Below are 14,992 nucleotides of genomic sequence, written 5' to 3'. Positions count from 1 at the left end.
GGTATTCAGACAACGACTGTGTTTTTGCCTTTATACACCACTACAAAGTCTACAATGGATGTAAAATAAAACAATCAAGATGTGATTGAAGTTCAGACTTTAAGCTTTTATTCAATGGAATTGGACAAATAAATGTAATCATAAATAAAATGTGAATGCTTAATATTTAGTTGAGAATCCTTTGCAGGCAGTGACTGGTACCTCCTGGACATCAGCAGAAACTGGGTTTCCTCTTTTGTGATGTCCACTCCAGTTGTTGGCAGTTACTGTATTTGTTCATTCAACTTAAAATGTTAAGTTTTCACTGTCTCAACTAGTTTGTAAGCTGAATGAACGTAGTAGGCAAGAGTGCAGTATGGATGATGGGGTCACCTCAACGGTTATTGGTTTATGATTAAGATGAACTTATTGGTGTAGAGAATTATGATGCTGCGAGCGGGCTTGGAATGCAGAAGTAGACATTCAGACAAATAAACTTAATATAAATTAAAAAGCCAATATAAATTTTCTGTTTTACATTTATTGTTTATTTTCCTCTTCCCCGTACACTGGTGGCAAAATACAGGAAAGATAAAAAAAAAAAAAAAAAAAAAAAGTTTAACAGCCTTGTACTACAAAGTTCAATTGGTGGATGTGCATTGATCAGGGAGAAAATAGCCTAACTGTGTAGCCGGGCAAAGTGTGCCGCTTTCTGAAAAACTTGAGTGAAACCATCTAAACCACTAAACCATCTGCATACCAGAGGAAGTGTCAAATATGCAGTCACCTGTGGACAAAATAACTTCAGGGAGGATTTCAGAAAGGATTTCCAGGGAAGCTGTTGAAACAAAAATATAGGTTTATTTATACTTCTATATAAAAGTTATTAAACATTATATAAACACTGACTACAGACAACCTTAGACAAATTTGTTAGATTGTTGTCACTACTGCATACTCTGAAAAAAAAAATTAAGATGAATTTTTCTTTTATCATACTACTAATAAAATAATGTAAACAGTACTGTGCAGAAGTATTAGGCATGTTAGTATTTTCACATAAAAAAAAAAAAAAGTTTTAAATTTCCTTTTATTTAGTTATAATTCTGTGTTGTGTAATGTAAAAGCATGGTCTGGATGGTATAGTTTATCTTTGGTAATTAAAACAAACTTGTCAATACATTTGACTTTCTCTGTAAAGATTTATTGATATATTTATGTTTATTACTTTACAGTCTTTTAACGTGTTTCTTTATTTTTCATGTTTATGATATTTTGGAATGACTGAAGATCAGCGCAGAATTCAATAATCTTGTGGATGGACCGCAGCGAGTCCTTTTGCAGTTGGATCAATGGATTTGCTTTGCAGACATAATGGAGATGACATTCACATTGTAGAGCTTGGACAGAGTTGTAAGTGATCTTATTTACTTAATAAATGCACATTTATTGGAGTCTTTAAGCTTTACGATTATAACGGCACATTTTAATGCTTCCCTTTGTTTTTATTAAAGCACACAGGATCGGCGCAGGAATTCATCAAGGACATGACTGCTGGGATTACGCTTGTGGATGACCAAATTGAGCACCATCAGTCTGCAGTAATAGAAGTGCTAATGTTTCAAAATGTTAAATGCTTGTTTTGTGTTGTTTAGTAGACATGGAGTTTACACTTGCTCACATGCTCACACACGCGTCTGTTAAATGTTATAATATCAGTGTTAATGTTGTGGTTTATTTGTGTACTGTCATGCCAGAATAGTTTGTAAAAAAGTTTTTGTATATTTTTATGTACATGTTGTTAAAACTGAAACTCTGTGTGTAATATCGTGCTTCCCTGAAACCTAACAATCTGTTGGGAGTTTTGTCTGTTTTCCTCTGTTCCTCCCTGTCCTCTCACAGAAGATGAATTGATGTCACCTGTTCCTCGTCAGAGCTGTGAAGGGGAGCTTGTTTTTAAACAGGGGGAATGACTGTTCACCAGAGGGAGTTTGGTCTGTCTGTTTTACCGGATGGTGTTTTCTGAGTAGTTCTCAGCTTTAAGAAAGTCTGTAGTATTTGTTCACTATTGTGTGCTCAGGGCCCTTAATGTTTCTTCAAGAAAGCCCGTTGTACTGTAGTGATTGTGTGTTATTTTTCCCAAGGAGGTGGGTGCTACTTTTATTTGATCAACATATGCTTTTCTCCTGGTTTTGTGGAACAGTGAGGAAGGGTAGAGACCTGTTGTTTATTTTGATATTTTTTGTTTGCTAGGTAAGTTAGACTCTCTTACTCCCAGGTTGCATCCCCTTTTTGTTTGTTATTTTACCTTAACCCCCTTCTGGAGATATAAGTGTCTTATCTTTTCTTTCTGAATTATCTATTCCCGTGATCCTCAAATCTGGCAAAAAAAAAAAAAACTGATTAGCAAACTCATGCGTGTTTGATTAGGGTTCGAGCTCAACTTCGCAGGAAAGTGGAACTCGCGAGCCAGATTTGAGGATCACTGATCAATTCGAGTACTGGGATTGCAGATGTCAAATCTCTCTCTCTCTCGCGCTCTCTCTCTCTCTCTGTCTGTGCGCGTGCTTGGGCGTTTGCTGAGTGAGCGGAGTGTGAATCGGAGCGAGACTGTCGGGTTTTTTCCCATTTCAAAGGTCTGTTTACTTAAGTGTTGTTTCTTTCACTGGGTTTATTTAAGCTTTTTGTGGTGTATGGTCACAAAGTACTGAAAATATTGTGGTGGGGGGTAGTGTAGCCAGTGGATGCCATGGCGAATGCTGAGACTGAGATTTATGAGCAACTCACCCGGCAGCATGGAATTAAAGTGCCGGTGGGAGTTGAGTGCTCGGTTGAAGAATGTGTGTTAGTGGTAGGAGAGGTCGTTGGTCACAGTAGTATTCGAGTAGTGAGAAACCAGTTCAAAAAAATGAGACCATGGATATTGTCTTTGAGTTGGAGGGTGAAATACTTAAAGAGGATGAAGAGGTATTTAAAGTACCGGTGTTCTGTCGATTTGTCCTACGCTGTCAGATTTTCCTACCTCCCACTAAAACAGTGGGTACAACGAAAAATGCTACTGTAAAGTTATGATTTATTAATGTCTACACCTACCACAACCCTAATCATACCCTTACAGTAATGCAGATACATTAAATATCGTTGTTTAGCATGAGACAAAGGACGCGATATTGATGTGCGCGTGCGCAGTAAACCTCGGTAGGAAAATCTGACAGGGTAGGATAAAATGTCAGGACACCTGTTCGGCAGTGAAGAGGAAGTCGAATCTTTGTGAGATGGAAAATACATCAAAGAAAAACGCACATGATGAGATTGTTACTGAAAGTTCTGGGGAAGTTTCGAATGTAAGTGAAGTGTCGGGCTCAGAAAGTGAGCGAGATTGTTCTGAAGTTGAAGGAAATATGAGTAAAGATTATAGTGGGTACAGTTTGGAAAGAATGAAACGGTTTCTGCAGCGTACAAAAGGAATGTGGAGGTTATAGATTTTTTTTTTTTTTTTTTTTTCCTGATCTTTCGTTATTCATTGACTCGGCAAAAATGCTTATGAAGCAGAAAGGTGAAGTATGTTTTTCGAACCCTGAGGTGTATCGTTTAAAAAAGATCGTACAAAAGGTGCGTCCTCCGACAATTCACAATGATATGTCACAAGAATAATGGAGTAATGCGGATTTGGTTTTTTTGTGCTTTTTTCATCCCTCATAATGAATAATTTTAAACTATCTTCCCTGAATGTAAACGGGGCGAGGGATGTAAACAAAAGAGCACAAGTTTATGAGTTAATGAAACTTAAAAATATAGATGTAATGTTTTTGCAAGAGACACACAGCACAAAGGAAAATGAAGTTGAATAGATGAAAGAGTGGGAAGGAAAGATTGTTTTGAGTCATAAGACTGCTCTTAGTGCTGTTTTGTTCTCAAATACCTGCCTACCAATATCTTGTGATGTTATTGAGGTAATACAAGGCTGTTTAATTAAGATGATAGCAATGTTTGAAAATTTTACTTTAGAATTGATGTTTATGCTCCTGTGAAGTTAATGGAAAGAATGTTGTTTCTTGAAACTTTATGTGGTAGTCTAAAACAATGTAATATGGAAAGTTTTCTAATACTGGGTGGAGATTTTAATTGTACAAGCAATGATTTAGATAGGAATCACATTGAACCTCATATGGCTTCAAAAAATAAATTGAGTATGATTAAAACTTTGCAACTTCGTGATGTTTGGAGAATTTTTCATTGTAATGAAAGGCAATATACATGGGCTCATGTGAAAGAAAATTCTATCTCTTTAGCAAGACAGGATATGTTTTATTGTTTTAAATATCAGAAACAATGTTTTAGGTCTTGTTTTATTTGTCCTGTTGGTTTCTCTGATCACTCAATGGTAGTAGCATGTGTTTTTATTAATTCTATTAAAATTAGGAGTGCCTATTGGCATTTTAATAGTGCTTTACTTGAAGATGCCCATTTTTGTAAATGTTTTTCATCTTTTGGTTGGGGTGGAGATCAAAAAAATCTTCCTTTACATCAATACAGCAGTGGTGGGATATTGGGAAGGTGCAGATACAACAACTCTGTAATCAGTACACTTTTAATGTTACTAGAGACATGGTTTAATCCATAAGAAGTCTAGAGATGGATATTGTGGAACTTCAGACTTTAAGTGGAGCCACTGCAAATCAAAATCAATTGCAGGCTCTTAAAGGAAAAAAAGCAATTTTAGCAGATCTATTAGGTACAAGGTTTCAGGGGGCATTGGTTAGATCCAGATTTCAGAACTTTTCTGAAATGGATGCCCCAGCAAAGTTCTTTTTCAGTTTGGAAAGGAAAAATGGCCAAAGGAAAAATATTCAGTCTCTGAGGTCAGAAGATGGAATACCCGCAGCTTTGTCGATGACCAGTTAATGGCTGAATTTGTGGCAGATCCGCTTCCAAAAGTGAATGAGGATTCATATACAAAACTGGTATGTCCTTTAACAATAGATGAAGTTTTTAATGCTTTGCAAAGTATGAAAACTGGTAAAGCACCAGGTTTAGATGGGTTGCCTGTTGAATTTTATAAAGCTTTTTGGCATTTGTTAGGAGAAGATCTACTTGCAGTTTTAAGTGATAGTTTGGATAAAGGACAACTGCCACTAAGCTGCAGAAGAGCTGTTTTAACCTTGCTCCCTAAGAAAGGTGATATCAAAGAGATAAAAAACTGGAGACCAGTTTCTTTATTATGCACTGATTACAAGATGTTATCAAAAGCTTTGGCAAACAGACTGAAAGAAGTAATTGGACAGGTTATACATTTAGATCAATCTTATTGTGTACCTAATAGATCAATAGTGGATAATATATCCTTGATTCGGGATGTGTTGGAAGTCTCAAGACTGTTGGGGAAAAAATATGGTCTAATTTCTCTAGATCAAGAAAAGGCATTTGATCGGGTGGATCATCAGTTTTTATGGTATATTTTTGAAACTTTGGGTTTTCCACCTGCTATCACTGCCTTTGTTAAAGTGCTCTATGAGGATATTGAAAGTGTACTGAAAATCAATGGTGGTTTGAGTTGCCCTTTTAAAATAGAAAGGGGAATTAGACAAGGATGTGCCTTGTCAGGTATGCTTTATTCAATAGCAATAGAACCTATGCTACATAAAATTAGGACTCGTTTAGATGGTTTTAGATATGAGAGTACTTTTCCACCTATAAAACTATCAGCTTATGCAGATGATGTTTTGGTTTTAACCAGTGGACAGGATGATATTGATAAATTGGTTGATATTGTTAATGTTTATGCAAAAATTTCATCTGCAAAAGTAAATTGGGCTAAAAGTTCAGCATATAGGGTCGGGAAATGGAATGAAGGGGAGCTGGACTTACCGGGTGAGATGGTTTGGTCACAAAGCGGTCTTAAATATCTTGGAATTTTTTTGGGTGATGAAATAATAATGCAAAGAAACTGGGAAAATGTTCTGGAAAATGTTGAAGGAAGGTTAGGAAGGTGGAAATGGATTTTTGGTTACCACGAAATGTTCATTATCTTCCAATGGAAGAAGGTGGACAAGGGGTTGTTGATCTTGTAAGTAGGAAAGTAGCTTTTAGGCTACAGTTTGTTCAAAAGTTTTTATATAGACCCAATTTATCATGGTTTGGACCTGCCTGTTGTCTTTTAAGTAAGATTGGTGGGTGGGGTTTTAGAAAAAATATTTTTTGGACAGATTGTAAGAATTTTCATTTGAAGTCTATTTCTTCCTTTTATGAGAGTGTAAGAAGAGCATGGTGTATGGCAGGTAAAAAGATCATTGCCATGTAAGTCTCTGTATTGGTTTTTGGAAGAAGCTTTGATTAATGGTGCTCGACTGGAGTTTTGTGGAAATTCATCTTTATGGTTGATGCAAGCATTAACAAAAGCCAGAGTTGTTAAAATTAAGGATTTAATAGAAGTGGCTGGTTTCACGTTGGACAATGCTGATGCACTTGCGCAGAGACTTGGAATTAAATCAGAAAGGACTGCCCATCTTTTGTTAAAGAAGTGGCGAGACAATTTGAGTGATGAAGACTGGAACTTTGTGTCGAGTCAAGCGCTTCCTGATAAAACAGATATTTTTCCTTGTATGGTGATCTCTAAAAGTGTAATTGAAAATGAACATGGTTTAATGACTTCAGGGTTTTTGAGAGACTTTATTTCTGATACAATGGGTGGAAAGAGTTTATATAAAGTTTGTGTGAAGGTGATAAATAAAGACAAATTAAAAAAAATGGATACACCATGGAGAGACCATTTAAGTGCTGATATTGAAGTCAAACCTTTTTGAGGCTCTTGTTTCAAACCACCATTGACTAAAAATGTGGGTGATCTTCAATGGAGAATTTTACATGGGATTGTTGCTGTAAATGCTTTTATCTCAGTGTTGAATCCAAATGTGCAAGATTACTGTCCTTTTTGTAATCAAAGAGAAACCATATTTCATTGTTTTATACATCGTGAGAGATTAAGATCTTTGTTTGCTTTATTGGAGATTATATTTACTGAGGTTAATGAAATTTTTACAATGGTTGTGTTTATTTTTGGTTTTAAATATTGTAAAAGGAAAAAGAGGAAAGGACGGTTGTTAAATTTTATTTTGGGTCAAGCCAAAATGGCAGTTTATATTAGTAGGAAATATAGAATTGCTCATGGTACCAGTAAAAATGTTGAATGTTTGTTCAAGGGACTCATAAAAGCTAGAGTAAAACATGATTTTATTTTCTACTCTCATATGAAGAAATTGGAAGAATTTGAAGTGGTTTGGAGTGTAGAAAAAGTTGTGTGCTGTATTGAAAATGATGCATTGAAATTTTTTGGAGTTTTTGAGTAACTGTGATTTTGTAAGTTGTACCTGAATTTGTGTAGTTAATAAATATGTGGTTAAAAATCAAATCTCTCTCTCTCTCTCTCTCTCTCTCTCTCTCTCGTTGGTTTTGTTATTTTTATTTATTTTTTGCCCATTAGTATGTACATTCACAGACACAATATAATTAAGTAGCATATGTTACTCCCCTTGTCACCCCTAGAGAAAGACATTATACTATACAGGTCAGGTGCTGGTCATATAATCAGAATATCATCAAAAATTTTATTTATTTCACTAATTCCATTCAAAAAGTCAAACTTGTATATTATTTTCATTCATCGCACACAGACTGATATATTTCAAATGTTTGCTCCTTTAAATTTTGATGATTATAACTGACAACTAAGGAAAATCCCAAAATCAGTATCTCAGAAAATTAGTATATTACCTAAGACCAATACAAAGAAAGGATTTTTAGAAATCTTGGCCAACTGAAAAGTATGAACATGAAAAGTATGAGCATGTACAGCACTCAATACTTAGTTGTGTCTCCTTCTGCCTGAATGACTGCAGCAATGCGGCGTGGCATGGAGTCGATCAGTCTGTGGCACTGCTCAGGTGTTATGAGAGCCCAGGTCGCTCTGATAGTGGCCTTCAGCTCTTCTGCATTCTTGGGTCTGACATATCGCATCTTCCTCTTCACAATACCCCAGAGATTTTCTATGGGGTTAAGGTCAGGTGAGTTTGCTGGCCAATTAAGAACAGGAATACCATGGTCCTTAAACCAGGTACTGGAAGCTTTGGCACTGTGTGCAGGAGCCAGGTCCTGTTGAAATCTGCATCTCCATAAAGTTGGTCAGATGCAGGAAGCATGAAGTGCACTAAAACTTCCTGGTATACTGCCGTGTTGACCTTGGACCTCAGAAAACACAGTGGACCAACACCAGCAGATGACATGGCACCCCAAACCATCACTGTCTGTGGAAACTTTACACTGGGCCTCAAGCAACGTGGATTAAAGTCCTGCACGGACCCGCAAATTTGGCTGAAATGGGTGAAAAATATCCAACTGTTACTGATACGGGTGCGGGTCAGGTCGGACACAGGGGAAACACGGGTCTAACCACGGGTTCAAAACGGTCACGTGCAAATGTAAAAATAGGCCTACGTTCCAATTTAAAAAAAAATTACATCCGATCGAACAGCTGCATGAGTCATTAGTTAACAGACGTAAAAGACCAGCCAACTGTTGGGAATATGGGAGATGTTATATTTTATATATATTATATTATATATATAATCTGAATTAAAATGTTTGATTTAAGCCTATTTCAAAATTTGTGTCATAAAATTATATTGCGCATACAGCTCAACTAACGCGATCGTTATAAAGGTGTTTAAAGGGGGGGTGAAATGCTCGTTTTCACTCAATATCCTGTTAATCTTGAGTACCTATAGAGTAGCACTGCATCCTTCATAACTTTAGTTTTATTATATTCATAAGAGAAAGATAGTCTGTACCGATTTTTCCCGGAAAAACATGAGCACCTGGAGGCGTGACGTGTGGGCGGAGCTAAAGAATCACGAGCGCCAGTAGGCTTTTGTGTTGAGAGCAAGTGGAAACTGTGACATTACCGTGAGGGAAAAACCATCATCCAAAACAAACCATGGCTTACAGTCAAATTCAGCTGTTTAATTATGATCCAGAATCAGATCCCGAAGCTGAAACTGAACGAGAGCAGCAGCAGCAACGACTCGCTCCGAGCGGGGCTCGAACCCGGGTCTCCGGCATGGGAGGCGGACGCACTAACAAGGAGGCAGAGATATTTGAAGCAGTTTCACTCACCGCCTGCGTATTGCATCTGTTTTTGTTTGTTGAACCTCAATTAAATTGTTACTCTTAACTTGGTTTTGAAGTTTTTTTGTACTTTCCAGTTCGGGGGAACAGACACAGTCTCTATAGTGTGATATCTAGGTGAAAGAGTCTCTATGTGCTGAGAATTAAATGAACTCTGTGACGGGAGGCAGCTAGCAGACGGTCGGTTTAGCCAGTCTGTCTGCTTCCTAACCTGGGCCCCAGTTAGTCAATTATAAACTCAAAGACTATTGGCCATATTTCTAGAGAGGAGAGCGGTGCCACCCCAAGAGGGAGAAGAGCTTTGTTTTGACCCACGTCTATGCCGCCTCACTGTCACCCAGTTGCCCTGCTGCAGGAGCTCTGTTACCGGAACCGAACAATGTACAGGAATCCCTGAGCTAGACGCATCCAAAGCCGTATCTAGAGCCCTAACATTCTTACTGTCCTCAATTAAAGTTTGGATGCATGTCTCTAATTCTGAAATCTTCTCTGTCAGTCTAACTATTTCCCTGCATTTATCACATGTGAATCCCTCATCTTCCACAGAGAAAGATAAACTATACCTGTGACAAGAGGTGCAAATAACAATAGCAGGAGAAGCCATTACTCACCGTGCTTGATGAAATATTCTTACCACAGTTGTTTGATGAACTTGTGAAAAACTGGAACGAGAGAGAGGAGAGGAGAAAAGAAAATGAAAACACTAATGACAAGCTAACAAGTGTTAACCATAGACAGTAAAAGAAATGGACACAGCAACCTCATTGGATTCAACGGAGAAAAATGAAGTCAGTTAGAAGCACACACTTCCTGGGGGTCAAGCGTACTGTGCAGACTCAAACTGAGCTTGATGACGTAAATGTCACGTGAGCAACCTGTAAGTCTTCTAACCCGCTGTGCCAAGAGAAATCTGAATCCCCCACCGAATCTTGCAGAGAAGGCGAGCGTGAACAGGAGCAGATTTTGGTAAGTATTCTGATTAATTATCTCCCTTGACTTTATGCCTCCACCCCACATAGCAAACGGACTTGGCCCACATGTGGCCTCAAGGTGGCACTGCTGGCCTCCTGTTGGCAATGGCATGTACCCTTTCAGCCAGAGCTGGGCCACGTGTGGCAATGATGGCACCGCAAGGATCCGGCAAACAACATGAGGGTCGATTGTTGGTGGGAGGAGTGTGGCCCATATCAGGCTAAGATCTGGCAGCATATTATGTGACCCATAATAAACAAGAAGATAAATACAATATTGCATGATAATAGTTAAATAATCACATACATTTTAATGAAGTGTAGTATTGTTAAAATGTAGTCTTTGAAATGGTAAGTCAAAACAGAATACATTATCATTTCAAAATTAAGCAAATCAGTCAGGTGCATTAAACTACTTAATTATGATTTTATTAAATTTTATAATATTATTCTTGGTACAAATAATCTTAGAATCCATACATGAAAAGAAAGAGAAAGAGAGAGAGTATTTAATCGTTATATGTAATATTTATTTGGTTTACTATGGGACACGCACTGATCTATAATAGAGTGGGGACACATCATTTTTATTAGTATGCTGTCATGCACAAGCATTAAATAAAATGATCATGAAAGTATTTTATTTTTATTTAAATCCTGTATCCATGTGATGCTTGGTGTAAGCAATAAATCCATTCAAACCGCATTAATTTGCGATATGTATATCCTTCCTATAGACAGTAAAAGAAATGGACACAGCGACCCCATTGGAACTCAATTGAGACAAGTGAAGCCCATTTTTAGCGTTTTTTAGCACTTCCGTTTCTGACGCGCAGACTCAAACTAAGCTTGATGATGTCAGCAACCTGTCTGACAGATGTAAATCTTCTAGTAGCTGTGCGTGCAAACTGCCATCATTAATCTTGCAGAGACGGCGAGCTTGAGCGGGGAGTTCTTTGTCGTGAGTGAGCAGGAGTAAGTATTCTGATTAATTATTTTGTATAGTATTTTAAATGTAACGCCAGTACGCCATATTAAGTTAATTGCCTGGAGCTTCTCCTCCTGTCTGTACGGTAATTTCTCTACTGTGTGACAAAGAGTCGAGTGATTATGACGCAATCGTTAGCCTATTTTTACAAAAACTGTTTCTACGGGGCCATAATGTAACATAAAAGGTAATGGAGCCCTTTATACATTGTTGTGTATCTTTAGAAATAAATAATGGACAAACAAAGTCTTTAAATGCCTCAGGTGTAAAGTTATTAGCTGTCAAAGTGACGCCAAAATGAATGGGAGGTCAATGGGATGCTAACGCAAGTGAAGTTCTGCTACAAGATGGCGGCACCCGGCCAACTTCAACTTCCGGTCGACTTCCTTGCCGCCTGATCCTTCCTCTGTAGCTATAGTAACTATTTAAAAATGTGCCATTAAGAAGTTTTACGACAAGTTTTACAACAGCGATATCAAATGCTCATTGGCTCTCGTCAGTTTCGTCAGAGATTGCAACATGCCGTCCGGTGATGCGTGTTTTGAATGAGAAATGTGCGCCTTGAGGAGGTGGATCGGCATAGTATTTTCAGTAATTAACAACTTAAATTATGCCCTGCTCCTCACACTACTAATATATTCTGCCAGAGTGAACTGCAACTACAATGCATCGTCATTTGGACTACTGTGGACTACTGTGGTATATACATATCTGTAATAAACTCTTATGATTAAGTTACATGTGTCTATCTGTTACGTTTCACTTATAGACTGTATACTTTATACAATCACTCTTTATTGGTTGATTTGTTCTTTATAACAATAAATAGAAAAACCAATTCAATACATTTTTTATTGCACAGTTACATGATGTGTGGGTTTTAAGTCTGATTTTCTATTCAGTTTAATATACTTTATTGGCATAGTTTGTGTCTACATTAAAGCATGTCACAAAATGAATAATTGTGATCATAGTAATATACAAGTTAATAATATGAAATATTAACATTCCCAGACAGCAATATAGTGTTGGCCCAGATCCAGTCCACATCTGGCCCGCGTGAAATCCATTCGGGCCGGATCTGGGCCGACACTGCTAGTTGTATGGGTTGGGTCTAGGCTATATAAGGCTCAGGTGTGGCTCAGATTAGGGGATTCTGGTTTACTTAAGGCTGAAAATTGGTACCAATAATAAAACCTGTTTTGGCCCAGTTCAGGGCCAGCTATAAGGCTGATAAACTGGCTGAGATTCGGGCCGGTTATGGCCCATGTGTTGCCCGAGTCTTTAATCCAGTTCTGGGCCACTTCAGGGCCGTCATTCTTTGTGGTACTTGAGCCGAGGGAAAAGTCATTGTGTGGCCCAGATCTGGGCCAGAAAACATTTGCTATGTGGGACATCCCTCCGATAGGCTCATAGACAGTAAAAGATTGTCTGTGAGCTTCTCCTCCTGTCCATACTGTAATTTCTCTACTGTGTGACAGAGAGTCGATGGTTATGATGCAATCGTTAGCCAATTCACTGCTTCTACAGGACCATAACGTAGGATACAAGGTAATGGAGCCTTTTATAAATTGTCGTGTTTCTTTAGAAATAATTAATGGACAAATGGAGTCTTTAAATGCTTCAGATGTAAAGTTATTCACGGTCAAAGTGACGCCAAAATGAATGGGAGTCAATGGAATGCTAACAGCAGGTGGGGGTCAGCTAGCCAATGGCGGCGCCCTGGGGTGCTTCAAAAAAATATGAAACCCTGCCCCCCTGGTGCTAACGCAATGCAGGTGCACTGCACTCACGGATATAAAATGAAAGTGAACGATCAAAATTATTCTGATAAGATTGATCGATAATATCAGAAATATGGTGTGAATTAAGTTATATTTTATCTATTTAAAAAACAGAGAGTGATACTAAGATAAAGACTCTAAAGAATTAGCATTTAATAAGCAAATGTAACAGTTTGTGTTTTCCCAGCCATCCGGTGACATTAAGGATGTTGAGAAAGAAATTGAAAGAAATTGAAGATGGCAATCTGATTGTAGCAATGTGATGTGCTTCCCAAAGAATAACAAACATTGCTCTCATTTGGACATCCTGTCATCTCTGACATCTCCCATGTTCCCAAGGCATTTGGACTCCTATTGCTGTTATACCATGGCACAGTACTTTTTTCTCTAACCTTTTTCAGTTTAATGGGGGCAACAGCTTCTAATGTATTAGAGAAAATAGTGCCCGTGTTGCCAGTCATTTCATCTAGTTTATGTGTATTTTTGGGTACACATAGCAGTAGAGATAAATCTGCCTGTTTATCTGCAAATCTGTCTTTGGTGACTGGAAAGATTATTCTGCCCAGACAGTAAGGCTGAGACATATAGTTAATATCAGTGATACGCAGCATGCACGATACAAGGAAATGGTCTGTAATATAATCACTTTGAGGTACAATATCTATAGCAGTAAGATCGATCCCATGAGATATAATTAAATCTAGTGTATGATTAAAACGATGAGTGGGCCCGGGGACATTTTGCTTGATTCCAAAAGAGTTTATTAGGTCAGTAAACGCAAGTCCTAATGTATCATTTGTATTATCAACGTGAATATTAGCACCTTATCAACTGTAACCTAAAGGTCTGGGAGGAAATCTGCAAATTATTTTAAGAATTCTGTATATGGCCCTGGTGGTCTATACACAGTAGCCAGAGCAAGAGATACATCAGATTTCTTAACATTAATAATAAACCTGTATCCTGTTTTCTGGGTAACTTTGAGAATATTACTATATATTGTTGCAACACCTCCACCAGAGTACAAGCAGAGTACATCAAAACTATTATCTGTGATCATTTAATTTACAATAACTGCTTTGGGTGTGAGGGATCTGATGTTTATGAACACCAAATCTTACATCCCGTGGTTACTAGGATAAAAACAAGCTCCAGTCTGGATCCAGAACACCTGAGAAGAGAGGAAACCAACCCCTCAGAGGACTTCAGATGATGCTAAACCTGAAACAACATACAGAACTAACCAATATTGCTACAAGTGTGATTGCATCATATAATAATTGCTGTTAATAGTGTTTATCGTCTGGTTGACTACTAGTAAATATTGTAAAAAAAAAAATAAAAAAAAAAAAAAATTCTGTAAAGTTGCTTTGCAATGATTTGTATTGTACAAGCACTGATTTAATAGATAACAATCATGATCTTATCTCACATGATCTTATCTTATCTCATTTAATTTAATCATATAGCAACTAGTAACATAAAAAGCACCATTAGCTGAAGCTGTAATTATACCATATCAGCGAAACAGATTCAGCATACCCTCTATAGTGTGTACTGTATCTGTATTAGCACTCTGGAAAGCATCAGAGGTTTCTACAACGTGTTTTTGCAGTGTTGATCAATGTAGCTAATTACAGACATACCTGTTGATTTCTTGAATAAAATGGCCAATCAGAGGTGTTTTGAGTCGAAATCCCCTTAATATACACTCACGGAACCCAAGAGTTTTTTGTTCAGCATGGAGTTTTGAAAAGGTGAGATCACTTAATATAAAAAACCGCAGGCATCAATCACATTGTCTGGTTGCTGTACTGTACAGTGAGTGTTCTTATGGCAGGTGTGTGACGTTCGGGTGCCATGGAACATGCACTATATTATTAATTAATTCATTTAAATAAAGAAATGCATTGACATTTTACATATTGCATTGCCATTTATCAAATATTGTTCAAACATTTTGCTATCCATATGCTTCCATATATAAAGGGAGTGGTCTTGGTGCACTTTCTATGCTATATTATTCAGGCAGAATTTAAATATATTAAAATGGAATTTCATGCTGCTAATATAGGTTTACTATGGAAATT

Source organism: Carassius auratus, chromosome 23, assembly GCF_003368295.1.
Source record: "Carassius auratus strain Wakin chromosome 23, ASM336829v1, whole genome shotgun sequence".
Lineage (NCBI taxonomy): Eukaryota > Metazoa > Chordata > Actinopteri > Cypriniformes > Cyprinidae > Carassius > Carassius auratus.
The sequence above is the reverse complement of the archived record's forward strand: the minus strand, read 5'-3'. Positions refer to the sequence as shown.